A 19,624-nucleotide genomic window follows, 5' to 3' on the forward strand; every position below is an offset into this window, starting at 1 on the left:
AATGAGACTAGAGTCTGAGATGCATAGTATTACAAGCACCTAGAAGAGCTAAGTCTAGTTTGTTGCTTTTAACATACATACATACATATTCAATTAGTTATTCCCAAATTCTCAATAAAGTTATTATCGTAAGTCAACCTTTGAATAACTTTTATATTAGTACCAGGTTGCATAACATTTTCAAAACTTTGAAATCTTGGAAAAACAAAACACTGAGGTCAAGCAAGACCCCATACTGCTTTAGTTAGTGTGCTTGTGGCAGCTATGATAAAGAATCAATACCAAATCAGATCCAATTAAACAAGTCACATATTGAGAGAAGAAAGGAAAGGCTAAAACTGCCATTAATTAGCAAAGCCTTATTTTCCATTAAAAGCAACCCAATGCTAAAAATGCACCAGGGCCGCCTCTTCCATTCTGTACTCAACAGTTCCCATCAACTAACATTTTGAACACTAAATTTTTTTAACCGAAAACAACTCTGTCCAAGCTGTATGGAAGGAACGTGTATCAAGGAAGGGAACAGCACAATAATGAACAAGACTTGCCCAAGGTCATCCAATCTTAAAACAAAAACAGTGATTTCTATGCATTCAGATGCCATGTGCTCTGAAGTGACATCTGCAAGCTGGAGGAAAGCCTGAAATACTGAGCAATAAACAGGTGTATCCTAAACTTAGAATGAACACAAAAATGCCCACCCTCACTATTCTGGATTCCCAACAAATGAGAACAGCAGATTACTCAAAATATGAGACCTACCTTTGCAAGACACAACACTAAACATTACACTGGCACGACTTTAACTGTGCAACACAATAGTTCAGTCCATCAGTACGCCACAGCTCAGTGGTCTACCTCAATCATTCACAGAGAAAATAAACAGGATTTAAAAGGAAGAGATGAAGATTTTTCTTTCTCATCCAGCCCAGCTTAGGCTCACTCTTGTGCTTTACAGACACGTTACCTGAGCTCCATTCTGAACAAGGCTGCTTTGCCCCGTCTTGTTAACACAGGATAAAGCCTGGACACTCTAGGGAGTTTTCATTCAATAAGCCTGCAAAGTAAACCTTTGCTAGCACTAATAAGAATGGCTTTTTTTGGCTCCAGGCACTCTCCTTTTGCCAAGACTCAATTTCTCTTTTTGCCTTTGCTAAATGCTCCTGAATAGAAGGGGGGTAGGGGTGTCACTCAATCCTCATTACAAATTTCCTGTATTTCATTTGAATTGAGGTGGTCTGATTGAGCAGTACCATGTCAGCTCAAACAGCTAAGGTAAAACCTTTTTAACACTGCTGCCCTCTGTGTCATGAGATCTTCCTGGGGTCTCCAAGATAAATCCCCAGTATCCAAAGAGCGGGGGAGGGAAAAAGATGCTGTAAGTCAATTACAACCCTTATCGGCTGTAATATCTGAGTGTCACGCTGAGCATGTTAAATATGCTGATCGCTTTGGACACCAGAGGCACAGTCTGCGGCTGTTTGCCCTTCTCTTCATTAAACTGTAAAACAAATAGCTCTCATTTTCAAACCTGCGTAGTGCAGACTTTATGAACATCAAAAATAAACAGGAAAATAATGAAGAGCTATAAAAAACACACAGAGAACCCTATGACAATCCAAAAGCAGTAATCGTAACAGCTGAAGAAAATTCAAAGGCTTTTCAAACTACTCACAAAAGAGAGATCTTCAAAATAATCTATTTATATTAAAAGATATCATTCCTTTCTCGTGAAAAAAAATCACTGTGCTAATATCAACCAATGACACCACAGTCTTCTAAGACACTAAACTGTTTGCTGACAGTCTTGACAAGGCTTTGCAAAGGCCCGTATTTCTTAAAGCTGTTATGCCACTTAGCTGATCTCTTCCTCCCCCTCCGTTACCCCCCTCCCCACAGCATTTTTCACAGCAGAGAGCTTGTTTGAAGTGGAAGCAGAGTGACAATGCAAACCAATGTGGAAACAAGCTGGGGCAGCAGTCTGACAGACCCAAACAGGCGCCAGGCCAGCACAGTCAAGTGCTGTGGTGGCAGGGGACTTCATCTGCCTTCCGAACTTCCATTGCTGGACACCAGCAGAGAACTGGGCTCAGATACACTTTGCACAACTGACACGGAGGTGGAACACACTCATCAGATCCTCAGATCGCTATGAGTAACAAGCATTTGGTCTACTTGGTCTACTAATTTCCACAATCAAGCTGTGGCCATGTGTGGACAAGAACACGGAATTTTAACTCAAGCTAAGAGTTGTTCAGCTCCATAACATCGTAGCTGATTTTTGTCATGTGCATGTACCTGCAAATCTGTTTGGGAGCACCAGCCCCCTGAAACAACTGCATTTCTGCATATACACCAAAGAATATCATCACTATTAATAAAGGCCCTGCAGTAGCATCCATTTTAAATCACCCTATTGTCTATCAGTTGTACTTAAGATCAGTGCATGCAGTCTACATTCAATATAAATGACACTGTTCAAGTTTTGAAAAGAAGTTTGTGTGGATAGCAATGTCCCTTTTCATTATTTTTAAAAATTCTGTCAAAATCTTTTGATGTCACCACAAAAATACCAACTCTTCCAGAAGTAAAAAATATTTATCATTTTTCCAAAATCAGAAGCAGGTGGTAGATAAATATGTACACAGTGCAGTAGGTGTAATTTGCAGTATATTTTATGCTTACAGAGGAATGTGGTTCCAATGTCAACATCTGTGAGACCCTGGCCTAATCATTGTGCAGCGAAATTTGAAACAAAATCAATGGTGGCACGTAAGATGTAATCTCCGCTGTGTTTGGCTCGCTGCACCAAATCCGTGACTCATAAATCACTGTTACTTGCCATTCAGTGAATCAATATTCAGATTCCCTCTTGGTCTATATGTATGACCACTAAATGAAATAATAATGACCAAAATCTGTCACATATTAGGTTATCAGTATTACCAAAAAGGATTTCTTGGGAGCAATGAGGTAATCCAGGATAAAATATATCAGACGAGTTTGCAAATAAATGTGAAAAGCCTCTGGCTAAATACAGACAGAAGGAGAAAGGTACTTTCAAATACTTTTTCTTTCATCATTTCCTCAAGTATTAGCCTGTACTATAGCATCACAAAAGCGCATTTGCTGAAAGACTATTTCAATGATACATACTTATAATTAAGTTTTGAAGCATGCTGTACTTGAGCATTGTTCTTCTTTCAAATAACCCCTTCTTAATATATCACTAGCTTTGTTTGTGTTTTGTGTGATATGTTAATCAGCTTTGGTTGTTTGCCTTTTTATTTATTTATTTATTTTCAAATCAGCAGCCTGACAGTCAAAAGCTCTGTAAGTCTACAGTTTAGTAGAAGCCAAAAGAAGCCAACAATAAACACTTCATAATGCCTTATGTATGCGACAAACCATTTAGTCATTAAAAGGTGGTAAAGAAATCTGCGAAGTGCTGCGTGCAATTATCTCCAAATCACTATCATGAACCATAGCATTATCAGAATCTGAAATGTTGACAACAGAAGAGGGAAAGAAATTGCAGATGGCTCAGCTATGTCATCTTTGAAAGAAAATTCAAAAATTCAACTTCTTTCTAAACACATGCAAAATTCTCTGGGTAAGCATGATTTACAGGTAGAAATGTCTCTGAGCTTACATAACCCTTTAGAAGACTTACATACACATAAAGCAAACACTGGCAGAAGTCATAGTAGTTTTGTAGGTTTTTTTGTTGTTGTTGTTTTTTTTGTTTTTGTTTTTGTTTTTATACCAGTAGCACTTAAAATTAAGAAGCTTAAATCTCAAAGCCCGTGAAATGAAAATAACCAAATCTCTCTCTTTTTCTTCACTCATAATTAACTTTTCAAACACACATATACAGCTAAATCAAGAAATAAAATAGTGACTCAAAAGCCAAATATGCCACTGCTGCGTGGACAGCTTCCTTGCATCTATGCACAAATACACATATGCTCTGCCCAACTATTGCTCACATATCACTGAGACTGCAAGAAACACACGCGATGGGTGTGGGTAATCATTGAGTGTTCAGTGTCTAAGTCCTTGATTCTGCAAATAAATTAAGAGCTCATCTCTGCTACTGGCTCTACAAAGGTACTTAATGGCACAACTATAGTTAGAAGTATTTTATTGTACAATTTAATGAGCATTGAGCATTTAGATGACTATCCTTCACTGAGCAAGACAGATGGATGACTACCAATCACTGAATTGAGGTAAACCAGGAGCATTTTTATTTATTTGAACTATAATAGGAAAGTACAAGGCTATTTCAGTCCACTTTTAAATTCTCTTTGTAAAAAGGCTAAGTTGAAAAACTAAAATGATTAAAATTGGAGAGTTTACGAGCAACAAGATCTCTAAACGATAATTCAACAGAAACGTTCTTAATGCTTGCATTACCGCTCTTTATAACTGGCACACCTCCCTAGCATCTTACATAGCATTTCTTCCTCCCTGTGAAGGAAAAGAAAAATGTATTTTGGAAATAGCAGAGGTCCATGCCATGCACTGTGAAAAGGGAACTGTGAAGTGATATATTCTCATCATTAAACAAAATGGAATGTAGGTCATCTCCAGCACCAATGTAACAGCCACAGCGAGTGTTTGAGGATACAGGATCACTCAGTCACTTTCACTCAAATAATTTTGTAAAAGAATGAATGGAAATGGAAAACTATTCAGTGGCACGAAATAAAACATTATGTGTTTAATAATTTTTTTGTATTCGTATATATGTATAATATAAATATTTAAAATATGTATTTATATTTCCTATTCCACACGTTACCAGTAAAGTCCAAGCATCAAATGAACATACACCCTCTAACGTTACGTGGTTTTATCTAGCAGACTAAGAACTATGTCACACGTTTACAGTTTCTTGTAAATAATGCAGGTCTTGTCAGCTTGACATGACAGATATCTCTACTTCGGATTTTTTTTTTTTTTTTCCTTTAATTAGATTAGTTTATCGTTTTGAATGATAGCTTGTTTAGCTTTTCCTGATTAAAAATGCTTTATGGCTTTTATCTATAGTTTTTTAATAGAAAAGATTCTTTTTTTTTTTTTTTTTTAAATAAAATCTTGTTCTTTGTATGTTCTGCTCCAGTTCATGAACTCTAAGTGTAACCAAAAGGAAAAAAAAAAGTCTACATTTGTCTATCAACAATATTTATAAGTGAACAGAGTGGAAAGATTACAAAATTTGAATATGAACATTGTGTTATAGTAGCAATAATCTAGGTGTTTTACTGGGAAGTGAAGTGGATTACTGTAAATGAAATTTTAAATGTCCTTTCCATTTTATAGATAACACAAAATGACTCTTTTCATGTCTACAGCGATAAGGATACATGTGCCACACATTTAAATAGTGCCTTCACCCTATCCAACCCTGCTCATGAATTAATAATTCAGTGACATTAATACAAGAAGATAAATGATAAAGAGGTTACAGCACAAGGGCCAACCGTACACATATACTTCTTTTAGAACAGCTAATACCTCTCTGCCAATTACAGTTAGAACTTTTTAACAGTTTTCAATGGCATTTTTACAATCTAAATAGCAGCTTATGCACACACAATTTCACACAACTCAAGCTTAATAAATCTCCTGCTGCTACCAAACAATCATTCTGGGGGATTAAAGTGCAACATCTGCTAACATTAATAAGCATTTTACATAGCAATATGTATAAAAGCAGTTGTTATCAGTCTTCTGAAAAAGCCTCTAGACTGGTTTGGCATAAATTATACCTTTATCATGCAACTGATAACTTTAGCTTGTGGCAACAGTAAGGTAGCTATCTTGCTATATAGTGGAAAAAAAATCAACCAAATTGTATACCGACTGCAATTATCATTCAAAGTAGAACAATTTTCACAACATTTGAAATATAAAAACATGCATGCAAAGAATTGCAGGGGAGAACATGGTAAAGTCCCGTAATTTAAATACTTCAAGAAACTGAAGCTCCCACTCTGCTTCCAAGAGTCAATTTCTTTGCTAATACCAGTTATAGCCTTTTAATCCACATTGGGCTTTTTTAATTTTCATTTGTATTTCCACCAAAGCAGAATCTACTGTGAAAGAATGCATGCCTTTCTAAGACATAAACATCAAAGGCTTTATTTAATTAGGAATTTCAGAATAAATTTTTAGGTGGAATTTGGCAAATGAGCAAGCTTTGGAACCAAGAGCTGTGTAACTTCAGCTGGAGCCAAGAGCACAGTTGGCAAACACAGCAGAAAGTTTTACGTGCAGCCCTGCCAGTGCCGCTCAACCCCTGCAGCTCAGCTGTGGACAGCTGAATAGCAGAGCCTGCCAATCACCCTACTACACCCTGAATGAGACAGTCACGCTCCAGCTGGTATTATCATTTGAGAGTAAAGGCAGTTTACAAAATGCTTAAAAAAAAAAAAAAAAAGAAAAGAAAAAGAAAAATAAAGAAAGAAAAAGAGAAGTTATCTCCAGATCACTTTGTAAGCCCTACAATCCTGTTTTGTTTTGTTTTTAATTGAAAAGAATCGATAACCAAATTTGCGATAATTGAGATTTAACACTTAAAATAACTTTGCCAAGATCACTTTGTTGCACAGACACATGTGGGGCAGTATAAGCAGGAACATTTCCTTCTTTCATTCAAAATGAAATTTGTATTGAGGTACCTAGAGACAAGAGAGAGTGGAAAACTGGATCAAATAAGTATGCAGAATATATTTAATTTGCTTTTCTTTTTAATTAGCAACGAATCTCCCCAGATGCTTGCATTATGAATTGTTTAAACATGATTGTTTTAACATTATTTTTAAGTCAAAACATTGCTTTAAAAAATTATTATTATCATATTCTCCTGACATCTCCTACATTCTTATTTGACATGTTAAAAGAGAGATGAAGAAAACTGAAGTAGTAAGATACTAAGAATAGCAGCAATGCCGATGCTTGACAGCTAACATTCAGGGCCTTCTGATGGTTTTAAAGTATCTGCAACCGGGGCTAAATTTAGAATTTAGGGACTGATGGAAAAGCGTACCTACAAAATGTAAGTACATTCAGTATTTATTCATTCTTCGGACCAATGGTTTCTTTATGTTAAAGCCTGCACCTACAATTCCCACATACATTTCAAGGACAGGAATCCCTGTCACTGGGAGCAATGCATGGGAATAAAGAGCCCAAATGCTTCAGCGCCACAAAGTCTTTCTTCATAAAGACACTTGACTTTTAGATTAGCATTTTAAAATAAAAATAATGTTGAAATTATTTCTCTCTGCCTGTAAAAACACAGCTTTACATTAATGTGACAAATCTGTACCCTTTCCATTCAGCCCTGTAAAGACAATGGTGGCACCAGGCTCTTGTTGAAGCCATCTCCACATATGCCCTCCCTGCCACATGTGAGGCTTCTTGCAACTGCTCAGATTAGCTTTTGCCATTACATCTGTTTTAACACAGGAATCGGTGCTGAGATGAAATCTAGATGACATTCCTGCTCAAAGATGCCTGAATATTAAATATGAAATTTAACAGGTTTTAATCATAGCAGTTTGTAAACAGTGTAATATAGATGTCTGCCCTAATTTAGTAAGATGGAGTTCTCACATAACGCTCATCAAACTGAGCACAAAGAAACCTGTTCTGGCATTTCACTAAATTAAAATCTTCAGTCCCCACAGCAAGAATGCACAAATTTAGATTTTATTAATACCTTAAATCAAACTCACTTTCATGCAAGGCAATTTACAAGTCATCTTCTCTTGTGATAGCAGGAACAGAATGGGGTCTTAAACGTATTTTTACCACCACTTTGAAGATAGTCTAACCTTTTGGTCTGATCTTCTATTTATAAGAAAAGCAGCAATTTCTTTGAAATGCAACAAATTCTTGCTTTCACAAATACATTTTTAAGCCTTTAGCTACCACACCAACAGCGAGAGAGGCTGACAGCACAACAGACAGGAGGTAAACTGAAGAACTGTTGTCCCCACTTAGAAAACACAAGCCTTTTTACCAGCTTCTCATTCACCAAGCAATATGAAAAACTCTGTATTTTACGTAGATAACCATATTTCACACCTTGCCCAAAGATACCTCATTGTTCAAAATCTTCACCCTTACTAAGCAACACCAGCCATAGCTACTCAGTAAGGCAAACCAATCTACACACTTAAACATTTTGATTTCATAACACAAAATAATACTATCCAACAACATGCACTGAAAGCATTTCAGCCTCAGATCATAAATCCAGCCCAGGAGGAAATCCCCATCAGACAGTCAACCACAGACTGATGATTACTCACCGGTAGTCAGTGAGAGTCACACTGCGGGGTAACATAAAGAGAAAAAGACAAGAAAAGCATAAAGGGAAGCAGGCAGAGCTCCAGGGAACTCCACCACAAGCGGTAGCAGGAAAGCCCTGGGGCAGTGTGAAGGAGAAGAAAGCAGGTGGATGGGAAGGCCTGAGGGAGGCACTTCATCCCAGTGTCCTGGCCCTGGGGTGGTGGCAGAGGGGGCACACAAGGTGCAGCAGTGGCTGAGGGAGCACAAGGAGACTGACAGTGGTGGGACACAAGCCTACAGGAAACAGAAAGCACTCAGAGCAGCACACCAGGCAAAGGATATGTGAGCAGGGAACATAATGCCACCTCCACCAAGTGGATTGCCTACAGCCCCACGCTGCCCATCATGACCCAATGCACAAGACCGAAATTAAGCACAAGCCATGCTAACTGCAACTGTGAGCTTTGTTTTCCACCCAAGAAGTCCTCTAGTGCACAGCTGAAGGTACACATCTCTCCGAATGACAATTTTACAGAGATAGAGAAATGTAACACACCAAATGTAACCAAAGAGACCACCGCAAGCATACAATGGGATGCACGCTTACGTGTGCACGTCCATGCAATTATTTAGAATTTTGCTCTTCTACAAGTAATCCTTAAGCTAATTATTTTACAATGACAGGAGAATTAAATAAAATAAGTAGAAGAAGAGGATGACCACAGTTTCAATACATCTACTGCAGATTCTGGGTCTTTTTTTTTATTATTATTTTTTAATTAAAAAAATCAAGCCCAAAAGAAATGATGATTGTAAACGTACAGCTTGTCTGTGGGTCAAGCATTTCACCGGACACTGCTGGGTTATCAACACTTACCCTGCAAGATACTCTGTTTTATTTTAATATCCCTTCAGTCAAAAGGCAATCTACTGTTATTCACCTAAAAATAGAAGTTCTGTAGATCTTCTAAAAATAAAAATAACAAGCCCAAGATTAATACGATGTACAATACAAGAAGATACCACAGCCAGCCCAGCATATGACTTCAACAGTCAGACACTTCACCACAACAGCTTCTGGTCACCAAAAATCAAAAATATTCAATCTTACAGCATTACTGAAAGTAAGCATCACTCATTAGCTTTTCTGCGGTGCCGCTAATTACAACCAAGAAGAGGTGCAAGCTCGGTCCAGCCGGCTGAAAGCAGAATGAAGCAAGCCAGGTTCCCCCTGGCTAGCCACAACCTTCGCCTGTAGCTCTGGACAAGCACCCATTCTCTGATCTATCTTACAGTTTCATAGTTTTAATCATATGATATACTGGGCACTTTGTCTTTTTGAATGAAAAAGCACTGTATCAATAAACACACAGACTTATACGCACTCAAGCATATACACATTCATAAACAGACAATCACCTACTATTTTTCATATTTTGCTTCTATTTCAAACACTTTCAAAAAACATTTATGAAAACTACAGTCTGTAAGACTAGCTTGAGATAGCTAAGAATACTTTCAAATATTTAGATGTAAGAATGAACATTGGATTCCTCTAGGAATGTTATTTATCTGCTACAACCAACAACTCCAACCTCCTAACAGTCAGTATTGATTCCTTCAACGTTCACAAAGCACCCATTTCTTAAAGCATAAGCCAACACAAAAGGCTACTTGCCATTTTTCATTTTGAGCTCCATTCAGCAAGATTTAAGTATGATTTTTTTTTTCATTTCCCTTTTATTTCTCTTACAGATATTAAAGTATAATTCATTAAACTGGTCATCTTTAATGAAAAGTACCACAGCCTTTCTACTAAGGACCAAAACATCAATAATTCAAATTGATTAGGAAACGCTATTTCAAGAGATGATTAATTTTGAAGAACAGAAAACATCAGAAATATTTAGAACTGTACACAAACCTTAGAAACACAAAGCCTTTGAAATAAATCCATCTATGTTTCTCTTTGTCCCAGGTGAAGAAAAGTGGATCCCGGGAGCCAGAGTCCTGCAGACTAACCCCACAGCACAGCCAGCAGAGGCTGTGGCACCACTACCCACGTCACACCAAGGTGCTACTGGGTGCTGAGCACTGCGCTGTAACACAAAAGGTTTGTCAGATCAGCTTGAGTATGTTCTGGTTTTAAATCTGCTATGTTGTAGCTTCCATCTCCGGAAGTAAGCATTCAGATAAAGTGAATGTCAATGAGCATGCCTGAAAACACACTGACTTAGGGAAAAAAAAATAAAAAATAAAGAACATAATAACCTACCAAAAAAACAAAAAAAATCATTTAAAAAAAAAAAAGGTAAAACAGGATTATCCACTGAGGTGGCTCTAATTCCTTCACATTACTGATCGTGCAGAGAATCCTGCACTCTGTCACCCAAGGCCATCACTCATGAGTCTCCAGGCAGCTCATCCACAGCACCACAGAACAGATTCGCTCTGGCCGCCGCACGTGCGGCTGTAGTTTCTGGGAAGACAGGGGAGCAAACTAGTGCTTCCCATGAAACATGGGATAAACTCTTCTGCTCAGAAGAGCTCTTATGGTTTCCATAGTAAACTTCATTTACATGAATGCAGTATAAAGGTTCCCACATGAAAATGCATCTCTGGTATAATTGCATTCCTTCAAGTTACTTTTCCTCCCACTTGCTATAGTTCTTAGGTGAAAGGAAAATATTGACAAAAACGATATGAGGGGCACATAAGATAACCACAAACTGAAAAGCATGAAACCACCAAGCCATTTATAACTTTTTTTTTTTTTTTTTTTTTTTTTTTTTAATAATAACTTTAACTATTCCTTGCTATTGGGCAGGCTGCGATCAGCTACCCGGCATAAAACTCTCTTTAATTTATAGCCTAAGGGATCCTTCCATGTTTAAAAGGAAGGAGCATGTAAAGATATACAATGTCTTTCTAAGCCTGTCTGTTCTTTGAAATGTCTTCATTAAAATGGAGATTTTGACTTTTTGACTGTGAATAACAGAAAAAGGACAAACCTGGGTTCTGAGTACCATCATCAGAAGACAGCTCACAGAAGATTCTGGCGTTTCATCTCAGATATTATATTTTTGTATCACAGATAATTTTGCAGAGGCAAGGGAGGGGCAACAGGGCTATCTCAATTCCTGAAGACCATCTGAATTAGCACTGATTGCAGCTTTGTTTTACTTCAAACTACTGCAGCTTTACTGAAAGCACCTGGTCCTCCATTCAGATCTGCACCACTGGAAGAGATACACTTCCACAGAGAGACAGCTATGACAGAACCACCACTGCACGCAAGGTGACAAGTGGTAAGCATCAGGCAGTGTCACCAGAAAGCTCTCAGTCACCATCCTTTGGTCTTCTTGACCAAAGAAACCACACATCTCACAGCACTGCACTGGGGAGCTACTTTTGTGCACCATTTGTAAATCAAGGAAAGTTTCACAGTGTATAGTTAAACGTACATATTATTAAATATTCTATGTGTGTGTTTGCTACATTTTAAAATTTGTTTTGGCAGAATCCAATACTTCGAACAACGCATAACCACAGTAATGGCTGAAAGAAAGTAATTTTGGAGGCATTAATCTTATCTCTTGATTGTGCAAAAGTCGTGAAAACACCTGAAAAAAAAACTGCTTAAACACAGCACTGCAGAAACACCATTTTTTTCCAATGCACCTAGTATTTCTTCGTACAATCCCTACAGATGAGTTTTAATAATGTTAATACCACTGCTTTATTTGGTACATTCATTATGACATAAATATCTTAAAAATAACTATAAATACTATGTTGGCTCCTAGCAGATCTTTCATTTATTTGACTTTCCTTCAATGAACACACAGAAATTTCAATAAACACTTAATAAATACAAATAGCTACAATAAATAAGTGTTCTTTCAGGTAAAGGTACTCTTTTTCAATTCATATAGCAACTGAGTTCCAGTGAAAAATGAAGAATGACTAAAAAATTTACTGGTTTTAGACCCATGGCAAGATAATGTACACAAAGATCAAGGCTGGACAAAGAATTGAGCTGAATATAATTGATACATACCAAACTTTAAAATGTCTATTAAGTAGATAGATAACAAAAGCTGATTTCACTCGAGGTCACTATATTCTCTAAATATTAATAATAACCTTGAAAAAACAACAACAACAAAAAACTAAGCAGCTGTACAAGCAGGCAGAAAACAGTACTTTCTAATCCTGCTACTGTTCAGTCACCGTTGTAAATATCACGATCACCAGAAATCGTATCACTGGAAGTGATGATGATATACGAATTGTGTGCAAGTGACAGAAGCATAAAGATGAATTACATTCACAGGTATACTTTAAATGTTAAGACTGCCTTTCTGCGCTCTGTTCAGCAGATTTGTCACTTGTGAGCCAAAAACTACTGATTACTTGCATTCAATTTGCCAAATACAAAAGCTTTATTAGTCATAACAACGCTGCTGTTCCAAATAGACAAAGAGATATATAGGATGACAAAAAAGACCAAAAACAAAAAAACAAAAACCACACATCCTTTCTCCAGGGTTAAGTGACCAGAGGCAGTTAAGTATGACTTAGTGTGGCTTCATTTTTAATGCATGCTACAAGTAAAATGACTGCAGTGTGGATCTGTGCTTTGATTTATTGTTTTGTAAGCATAAGAATTCTAATTTTAAGAAGCTATTCATTATGGGAATTGTAAAGAAAGAAAAATGCATAGTCTTTATCTTTCAGTTGTATATATACGCATTCTAAAAGTGGTTTAAGGAGGCACATGGATAACAATTTAATCAAGAAGAATTTGACATGTATTTTTTTCCTTCCAACACAGATTGACTTCTAAAATATTAGAAAGCATTTTATAGTGGTAGAAACATATAAAACAAATCTGCTGTACCTCATTTGTAACATGTAAAGAAATTACAAAGGATTGTAAGATTTAAAACATTGAAAAAATTGCTTTACCTGTTATAGAATTGTTATGCATTTTTCTTCCTCCTGTTCTAAGTATCTGCTTCCTAGTTAGCATCTACAAGCCAGGCTCAGCTCTCAACAATGCAGTCACAGTTCATGCTCTTAAATCGGTTGGAGCTCCACGTTCATCAGGGGGTAACATTTGTCCTTATACACTTGCTTTTTACTTACAGACAAAAGATACAATAGTTTTCCACAGCTCAGAATGAATGAAACAAAGCCAATCGAAGAACCTACAGGAGTTTTTCTAAAATGGAAAATGTTATTTTCAGATCATAATTCTTGTTCTGAATATAACACTAAAAGTCAGAGACCTACAATTTTTTTTGTTCTAGTTGTGTAAAGACAAGATGTATGAATTACTGAAGACACATAAGTCATACAGCGCTAAAGTGGTTACAGAAATAACCAAGTTTTGAATATTCATTGCTGAATATGCACTTTTCAGTCCTCAACCATTATCTAATAATCCACCAGAAAATTCTTAAATCCGTATGCAACACTTCCAAAAACACACTGAAAAAAAGTATTTATTGTTAAAGGACACAGCAGCATCTTACCTCTCCTTTCTGGTAATCAATAACAATTTAAGACAGATAGGCACAAGATCTTTCTACATGAAGTCTTACACATAGAATTAATCCAATACATCTAGGAAACACGTTCCTCAAATTTAGTTAACACTATTCATGGACATATATAATATGCAGAACATATACTGGGAAGTTCTTCTACAACAATAATTGCCATCTGTACATTTTCTTAAATTGGAATAACCCCAGTTATCATTCTGTTGCAGCATACTAAGGAAGAAAGGTATGTTTGTTTATACATTCATTATTTACTGAAATGTCTCAAGGTAACCTCTTAAAATATATGGCAATTTAGCTACCCTTAGTCATTCTGACTGTTAAGCTTAGCGCAGTCATTCGTAAATGCCAACACAATCTAATGTATTTTGTTCAGTCATTCACTGTGGGTTTTTTATTGATAAAACATAATTAGTTTTATTAAATGTGGCTTATACGTTACTTCTGCAAAGTGACTGAATATTAACATCTTTTTTCAAAGCAGATGGAATTTTTTTAAGAATTAAGGAACAGCTTGAATGTCACTTGCATGAAAACTGTACAAGTATGACATTATTGTCATTTTTGTTGTTTGTAGCCATTTTTCGAAGTAACTAAGTTACTTATCACTGTAAAAGAAACAGACCTGATGGAAGAGAAAATGAGTTACATTACTGCTAAAATGAAGGAATATGACTTTATTCAAGCAGGCTCTTCAGCGTAGCAAGTAAATTATCATTGTTCTATGTTCCAAACACAAGGCTGCAGAAGAATGTATCTTAATCCCAGCTGTATTATCCTTACAGCAGAATTGGAGTTGATATATACATCTCGATTTTTGTATTGTACAGCAGTTTCCACTGAACTGAATTTCTGAAATGCTCTTACCTCACAGGGAAAGGAAAAGACACACTGTATAAAGAAAGATTACGTCCACTGCCTCCTCATAATTCCTCAGCAAATTTCAAATTAAGAAACCTCTTTCTTCATCATGGCAAATGCATCAGTATCCTTCTGTGCAAAAAGGAAGTTGCAACTTTTCAACTCCCAATACCTACCAAAATCTCTACGAAAGACATCATTTATACATTTTCTTTAAGTCTTACCATTATAATCCTATTGGAGTGTAATTGCTGTGGCTAATATTCTTACCCTGTTATGAAAATGCTCAACATAAATGTGGCACTGAGTTGTTAAGATAATACATGATCATGCTGTGAGAGGGTAATACCTATACAATAGCCCTTGCCAATACCATAAATCTCTTTATTAGACAACAACCTATTACAGGAGATCTACTTAACTGTTTCCCTACTTAGAGGGCCATTTGGTGTTACAATAACAAGCTGACTTTTCACATTAGCAAGGATTAGCCAGTATAAATAATAAATCGACACTGAGTTGCTGCTCTTTTAGATATGGTAAGTCTTTCCTGGTGTTTAAAAAGAAAATCCAAATTAAAACCCTAAGACCACGATGCTAGGCTGAACATGTTAGTTAAGCTATAAGAACTTTAAACTTAACAAAACAACAACAAAAAAATTCAACTCTTGTATCAATTTACACGGCAGATTTATTACAGGAGAGCATATTACAGAGAGCTGCATCTGTTTTATGGAATGTGCATGCATACTGCTTTATTTCTTAACAGTATTACAGCAAATCATCTTTAAATTTACTGAAATGTTTTAAAATAAATTGATGCTGCTATTTTCCCAGAGAAGAACAGCGCAGAACAAATTTAAGTTCCATCTATAATGCTTTTGTTTGGAAAGCAAGACTGTATTAGAAATGAATTCTTTTCTTCATTAAAAAGGTCTCAACTTCTTTGAAGGATCATATGCTTTCACCATCTAAATAGCTATAATACAAACTGTAAAACCTGTAGTACACCAGAACATTTCATTCACTGTGCTAGATTAAAAAGTAACAATTAAAAGCATGCCTGATTCTTCACTGTTTACAGATAAAATTATGTTCTGATACTCCTTGCTCTTCCTCGTCTGTATTTTTCTTAAAAGCTTAAGCCAGCAAACCCTTCCATCGTTTGCCTGCTTAAGCACAACTGAATAAATTCATCAACTATACCAGGATAGAATCATTCACCTTTTTATAATACAGAAAAAACAAAATTAATAGTTAGCTTTGCATCTGCAATCATCTTGATTATGATTCACAACACTGCTTGCATAAATAGAAAGGACTTACCTATTGCTTTTTTGGCTAGCACACTACTCTGCTCAAGAGGAACTGAAGTCCTTAGCACTGTGTTGTCTCTCATGCTGACATGACATTTTCAGAATCAGAGAAGACAGTTTATGCAACTGAAATCTGCTGCCCGTCATAAAGAGCACTAAAACTGTTCTCCTGTACCTCGACACACGAGGATTGTTTCACTCCGTGCCTTCTCACACCTCCAATATAAAGGCACTCCTTCAAAAAAATAAATAAATATAAGCAGCATTTATGCCAGCTCTTGCTTACTAATGATTTTATTTTTTTGTTATTTACTGCTACTGATGGACAGTCCTTCTAAAAGCTGTCATGCAGAGCCTTTCTGCCCTTCATAGCAGAGCATGCACAGCAGAAGGAAATTGTACTTACTGGAAACAGTTCAGCCCTGAATGCCCTGATTACTCTGATTATCTCATATACAAGCTCCCTCTGCAGGCAGTAAGAAGAATTAGCAAAAATATGTGAAAAATGTGGGTAACAGCTGGCACAGGGCCCCAAAAAGTCAGTGACTATTTTACAGGAATCCCCTCAGCAAACTTCCTTAACTGTTATCTGACACAAAGAGTTAACACAGAAGACACTTCTCTCCTCATGTCTGTGCCTGTTCTCTTCCCTTAAAAAAAAAAAATTAAACATTCAGCTTTAGGCTTTCCTGGATCAAAACACACACACACTTCTTTTACAGTCATCTAAATTCTTTCAGTGAAGAAAAAGAATATAAGAAAAAAAAAAATAAAAAATGCACTGCTTATCTAGAACCAAACAGAAATGAAAACTCACCTCAAACAAGAAAACAAAGCCATGCTATCCGGCGCGTCTCTCTAACCCAAACCATCACTGCATTTTACTGCTGTGAGACAACACCCAGTGCCACTGCTGGGTGCCAGGAGATGCGCATGCCATCTAGATTTAAAAATCAGTTGAGCTGAATGGTTAAGCTTACCTCAAAAATCAACAATGTCTCTAGAAGTTTATATCATACAATTTAGTAGCAACGTAATTTTCACTCAATTGGATTAAAATTGCTTTTCTTATGAAAGGCGTTACCTTACCATACAGTATCTTAAGTTTTCTAGATAAAAATTCCACCAACACAAACATGAAAAAGCTTAAATGAAAAAAGCTGTAAATATTAAGCAGATCAAAATTAAGTCTCTGTCCTCCTAACCTTTAGCACCCACACACCATCAAAAACCCGGGCAGACACGAGGCACTGTTCATTTCCCTGCTAACAGGGAAAGAATGGAAGTATGCCGGGGATTTTGTTTCTCTTATAAAGCCAAATCCCACTTTCTTTACTTCCACGGGTAATGCCATTAGATTCATCAAGTATATTCATAAAATAAAAAATTAGGCCCTACATGAATTTCTGCTGGGAAAATAAATACCAAAATAAAATACAAGCTTTCAAGCCTTCGGAATGAAATTTAGGAAAAATAAGAAATAAAAAAATCCCAGCAGAAATAGACAGAAGCAGGCTTATGATATTCTAGTAAGATTACAGGCATTCCAAGGGACAGATGTAGGGCAGATTTGAGGCGTTCACCTCAAGAAGCTGATGGCTGCATCTAGAGCTCTTCCTTGCTGCCAGAATACCTTTAGCAATTAGATCCACAACCACTTATTATTAGATACTATTATTTACCTCCTCAAATGAGGAAAAGAATGAGGAAGGAGAAGAAGCAGGAAAAATCCAACATTTGGGAGAGATGATACTCTCTTCCAGCACAGGGTACAATGGCCAGAAGGGCACAAGGATTTATTCTCATTTTCAAATACTGTCAGCGTGCAAGTGCCTTTCACCCTCTCTCACACAGCTCCCAGCCCCAGCTGCCCCCTCTCTGGCACGCTATGAGCCTCCTTCTCTCCCTCCCTCCCTCACCCTGCAGTGCTCTGCAGGCAAGGACCCGCTGCCGGGAGTGGTACCTGCGGTACTGAGGCACATCACAGCCACTGAGACACCTCCCTTCCATATTTAAATGCCAGATTTACCAGGAAAATAGTTATGGATTGGTCTTCTGGAGAAAATGCATGCCGTTCAAAGGGAAGATGTATCATTACATATTCTGTGAAAGAATTTTCCAATTCAGTCACTTTGCATAGGAAAAAGTCTAAATTAAACTTCAAAGACTGAATACAGGGACGTCTGGACCAGAAGAAAAGAATTATGCCTACCATAAAAACAGGGTTCGGAAATTTGTCAAGAGAAATGCAACATCAACAGCAGAACTTCTTGTTGGGAATCTCTCTTTAAAACATCAGTTTATTTAGAGCCGACAGCACCTATTGCTTGGGAATCATTTTGAGCACTGCTCACGCCAGTGTAGAGTGCTATACTGAAAAAGCAATAGATACGATACAGCAACAAAATACAGAGGAAGGTAAACTCCAGTCCCCTGCATGTGACCCCCCCACACAACACCACAGCACTGATTTCAGAGCCAGTCTCCCTGTTCACACCGGATCCCATCAGCAACAAGGAAAGCATCACCATCAGCAACAAGGTTGGTCATCCCCTCCCCAGCTGCCAGAAACAATTTTTAACAGCAATCGGTGTTAGATTATTCTGTCATCTAGAGCAATAATTGGGTTGAGGTGTCGACTGATACAAAAATGCCAACGGAGGGTAAAAAGGAAAGCAGCTGCCTCCTCAAAATGAGATTTCGGATTTTATCATGTCCGTAGTCAAGTAAATAAACAGAGGATAATTTTTAAAAGCGCAATTCTCCAGTGATGATTTGTTTTAGTCCTACTTGATTATTTTTCAACAGTCACAGATACAAATCTAATTGTACGTTATAAAGGTATACCTCTCTGAAAGGCATGCATATGGAATGCTAAGCTGCTCCACATGCTATCTCCACTAGATAAAACAGCAAAGGCACCTAAAAAATACCACAATTTGCTTATTCAAAGAGTTAATTCCTTACCAATATTCTTTACCATAAAAGTTATGAGCACTCCCAACACCTAATCTGTGTATCAAGGCCTCCCTAATAAGAATTAACATATTAAACTCATTTCTATCTGTACAGTATCAGAATTCAGGATCTTAAATAGTAGCCTTCGCTCCTCTTACCTCATTCAAGTATTTTGTAGCTTGTGGTGGCCAAGTAACATATCATTGAAATATAAACACAGTATAAAAGAACTCATACACATTCAACAGCATCAAGTCAGTCTGCACTTTACATTAAAACTAATCCACTACCACCCCATATTGGCACTTCAGGAAAAAGGGAGCACGTCTCTTACAAGCACAGTACAGGACAGTGCTTACACAGCAGCAATAACAACATTGCTTCACAGAAATTTCACAGATCACAGGACAAAACAGGCCTAAACTACAGTATTTGTATGACAAAATGGAGTAAGATGAATCTGCTATGAGAAAAAAAAAAAAAAAAAAAAAAAAGCTGCATTACTTAGGAAGGAAAATATTCTTAATACTGAATCTACTTAAGAAACCTAAGCAGCTTCTCAGTAGCTCTAACTGGATCTCCTCTGAAGCCATCTCTTCCCATGACTAAAAT

The 19,624-nt window shown here is 37.0% G+C and overlaps 1 protein-coding gene across 39 annotated transcripts in view; it reads right to left on the reverse strand.

Annotated features, from left to right (window-relative positions):
• Positions 1–19,624, reverse strand: part of ADGRL2 (adhesion G protein-coupled receptor L2) — a 373,380-nt gene that overhangs the window by 126,842 nt on the left and 226,914 nt on the right. Inside the window, exon 1 of one of the 39 annotated variants that reach the window (XM_085512218.1) lies at positions 16,065–16,486. The exons of the other annotated variants lie outside the window; for them this stretch is intronic. The gene's annotated coding sequence lies outside the window, so the exon portion shown is untranslated. Of the gene's footprint in view, positions 1–16,064; positions 16,487–19,624 lie in introns of those variants that run through there. 39 annotated transcript variants of the gene reach the window in all.

The sequence above is a fragment of the Coturnix japonica genome, chromosome 11, assembly GCF_054131305.1.
Source record: "Coturnix japonica strain WE chromosome 11, WE-NBRP24, whole genome shotgun sequence".
Classification (NCBI taxonomy): Eukaryota; Metazoa; Chordata; class Aves; order Galliformes; family Phasianidae; genus Coturnix; species Coturnix japonica.